The sequence below is a fragment of the Mandrillus leucophaeus genome, unplaced genomic scaffold, assembly GCF_000951045.1.
Source record: "Mandrillus leucophaeus isolate KB7577 unplaced genomic scaffold, Mleu.le_1.0 Scaffold69, whole genome shotgun sequence".
Lineage (NCBI taxonomy): Eukaryota > Metazoa > Chordata > Mammalia > Primates > Cercopithecidae > Mandrillus > Mandrillus leucophaeus.
The window spans coordinates 231830-235608 of NW_012107474.1; the positions used below are offsets into that span (position 1 = coordinate 231830).

General features: G+C 59.8%; 1 long non-coding RNA gene across 1 annotated transcript; it reads left to right on the top strand.

Annotated features, from left to right (window-relative positions):
* The first annotated feature begins 311 nt into the window (after positions 1 to 311).
* On the top strand, positions 312 to 2972 carry LOC105555505. Its single transcript, XR_001008481.1, has 4 exons — positions 312 to 429; positions 1849 to 1948; positions 2284 to 2375; positions 2750 to 2972. It is a non-coding gene; the product is annotated as an uncharacterized LOC105555505 (long non-coding RNA).
* The last annotated feature ends 807 nt before the right edge of the window (positions 2973 to 3779 follow it).

A 3779-nucleotide genomic window follows, 5' to 3' on the forward strand; every position in this document is an offset into this window, starting at 1 on the left:
CAGCCCTGCTGGCCTTCTGGAAGCCGGCGTGGTGACAGCCAAACCACCATCCAGCCTGGTGCCTGCCCTGCCCTGCCCATCACACGGGCCGGTGGGAACGAGGGGCCCCACAGGGGATCAGCCCCGAGGTGGCGAGGTGACCCCATCTGCCAGCATGAAATGCCAGAAAGTGCCAGAAAGATGCAAGGGCTTGAGAATAGTTCCCCTTTCCCCAGCTCCTGTGGAAGAAGCCAGCAGAGCCGTGCCGGGGCTTGCCTGTGCCGGAGGAGCTGTGGCGGGAAGGCATGCTCGTGCAGGCATGGGGCACAGACACTTCCCCTGCAGCCTCCACATTTCATCTGACTCAGCGCATCCGAGATCAAAAGCTCCCCCTGACAGCCCTTCTGCAGAGGCCCAAACCTGCCATCTCAAACATCACCGCCAGGGCCGGTAAGCGCCGCTCCCTCATTCTCTGTGGCCCTGGGCAGCGCCAGGGGACAACACAGATCAGCTCCCTGCCTGGGCTGGCTGTCTCCTCACGTGGCACGGGGTCTGGCACAAAGACACAGTCTGTGGTATGTGGCTTTTACACAGTTGCCAGCGGCCGCTCATAGAACCCCTCGAAGAAGCAGCCATTCCCGCCCCGGGGTTAAGGAGGGGGAACTGAGGCAGCAAGGCTGGTGACGGCCACTGGCCGTGGAACAGGGTCTGCGCTCAGGCACCAGACGGCAGGGCTTCACTTGCCTGGCACTCTGCTGCCTTGGACAGGTCCTTGCCTGTGACCGCCTGGTGCTGGGCTCTGGCCTGTGACTGCCCAGTGCTGGCCCTGGCAAGGCTCCCAGGAGGGGGGGCTCAGCGGCCCAGTCATTCTGGGCAGGTGCCTGGGCCTCAAAAAGGGCCCCAGACCCCAAACTCCCAGGCCTCAGAGGCCTCAGATGAGAGAAGCACCCGAGCCCAGAGGCCACAGAGCACCCCACAGTGCCCCGAACTGCTTTCAGGGTCTTCATGGGCCACAGTATTTCAAAATGTACCAAATGTCATCATCGTATAAGGGCACCCAACATGTATTTTAGTTTCCCAGGATTCTGCCCCTGCCCTGCACAGCACCACATGAGGCAACATCTGTCTCAGGCCCTGTGCCGTCCACCGCTGGCCAGCCACTGAAATCTCGCCATGGGGTTTGGCCCGGCCAGGCCTATCATCTTGTTCTCTGACAGGCACCCGCTAACAGACAGCCTGGAGGGTGACAGCTCTGACTGGCCCTGGCAGGCACTGGGGTGGCCCCTTCTCCGCATGGTCCAGTGCCCCATGCCGGGGGTGGGGTGAGGGCCATGGCCAGCCCCTCCGGACACAGCCCTAGCCTGGGGGCTGTTCTCAGCCATAGCCAGCTTTCTCCCCGCCAGCCTCTGCACCTGACCCCTGAGCACTGGTGGGGAGCCAGTGCCGGGCACAAAGGCCCCGTTGGCTGGCACACCCTCCTCTGCAGGCCTGGGGCTGAGAGAGGAAGAGACTTGCTGGAGGTTTCAGGTGTCACCCCACCCCATCCCCCACAGCTATGAGGTTCTCTGGATCCCTGGGCTTCACCTAGAGTTCCAGCGGGGACCAGGGGCTCCAACATCCGCTCCACAGCCAGACCCAGGAGGGTCTCCATCCTGAGCAGAAGCAGGCACCCCTCCCCCCACACAGTGAGGGGGTTGGGGGCAGGGAGGGTGTTGTGGGGACCCCTCTCTCTGGGCTGCCTGCATACCCCCTGCCCCCACACAGTGGGGGGAGGGGCGGGGAGGGTGTTGTGGGGGCCCCTCTCTCTGGGCTGCCTGCAGGCTGCAGCTTCTACCCCAACCCAGCCCATCCCCTACTGTCCGTCCTTAGCAATCAGGAGCTGCTCCCAGGGCAGTGGTGCTATTGCTCATATCACAGGTTCCCCCGGTACTCCCGGGGCCCAGAGAACCCAGCCTTTTCAACCGTCCAGGTGAAGACAGAACAAGGCACTCTGAGGGAGAAAGAGTTGGTGTGGATGCAGCATGACTACGTGAGAATCACACATCTGCGGGGGGGCGTGTGTGTGTGTGCATGTACACAGGTGTGCCCCCACACTTGTGTGTGACTGGGAATGTGCACCTGTGTGCACAATCGTGCGTGCCCATGTATGCGTGCACCTTGCACTTTTAAATGGAGCAGCAGCGGGTGAGGTGGGGCTCTCCCGGACTGGCCCCCAGTGTCTGGCGCCTGCACTCTGGAGCAGGGCAGTTCGCTCCTTCTAGGTTTTCCCGCAGAGGACTTCCCCCGCTCTGCTTTCATTTATAGGAAAACAGGAGTACCCTGAAAAACAAGTTTTGCTGAAATTCAAAACTATCTTCCAAAGTCCCTGCACCTGAATCCTGAAGACTCCCCAGTGGGTGAGTCGAGGAATGAGACCACCTTCTACGGGAGGGTCTCTCCCGTTACCTAGGTGCTGTGTGCCCTGGGGTGAGCCACACCCATGGAAGCCAGGTCACTGAGGCCCAATCCCCGCAAGGCTTCAGAGGGAATGGGGAGTGAGGTGCAGGGACCCTGCCTTGTACCCACACCACTAGGCTCCGTGCTCACCACCAAACAGGAGGAGGTCCTAGTGGTGAGCAGGGGCAGGATATGCACCTTCTGGGGGCTGCAGGGGGGCGAGGGGAGAGCTTGACGCAGTGGTGGAGTGTGGGAGAGGCTCAGAGACAAGGCAACTCATGAGACCAGGCTCCTGGCGTGGCCATGGGCATCAGCAACTGCCGCTCTTCCTCAGCCCATTCTGACTCTGAAGCACTGACTACAAGCACCTCCCCGGGGCCACGGCCATGTCGCACACACGAATTTACCAGAGGAGAAACTGCAGGTAAGACTGCAGCACCTGATTGCTGGGTGGCAATTAGGTGGTCAAGTGACCACCGAGCCCACAGGTTCCTGATTACAGGGAAAGGCACAAACACCATTCAAGAACCTCAGCATCACAGCGACCAATCCTGACAGAAAAAAGCAAAAGACTTTTCTAGGGGTCAAGCTCAGCACAGAGACACGGAAAGATGCATCATTCTTGGCCAGGAAAAAAAAATGTGCAAATCAGCAAACCGGGCCTCAGGCCTTCAACTCTCAGGGGTGCTTTTTAACTTTTGAGAACAACTCAAACCCTTGCCAGAGTCAGCATTTCAGACACATTAGCTCTTCTCCAATAACCCCTAAAGGGGGCGACTGTTTTCCCATTTCACTGGGACTTGGTCCTGCAGGGACTGGAACCTGGGCTGCAAGTGGCCTGGAGCCTGAGTTCTCTCCGGGTTGGGGGAGGGGTGTGTGGGCAGCATCCAGGCCCCTCTCTGGGGCTGCTTCCGCTTCAGCCTCCAGGACACCCGCCTTCCACATTCCATTAGACACCTCCAAGGGGCCTTCCTGCCCCAGAGTGCTTGAGGCTGGGGCAGGCCCGGGACAGAAGAGGAACGCACAGCCCATTGGCTGAACGGTAACTTTCCCAGCTGAGGTCTGCACTGACTTTACACCCCACTCTTAGATCTCAAGATTGCATCTCACCAAAGTTCGCATAACAGTTTTTGTTTTTTCTATTAAAAGGCAAAATCCATCACCTTTTACATCTCCTCCTTGACAACATTTCATAAGCTCGGGGCTTGGGCCCCAGCGTCTTTCCTTTCCTTTGTCCCTGTGTGATTTTAAACGTCCCGCCCAGGGAGCCCTGGTCTGGGCCCTGCGGGCGCTGGCGGCCCGGCTCAGAGGGCAGCTCTACAGCCTGATTAATGGCCCCGAGTGACCCTGGGCCGCGGTGGGGA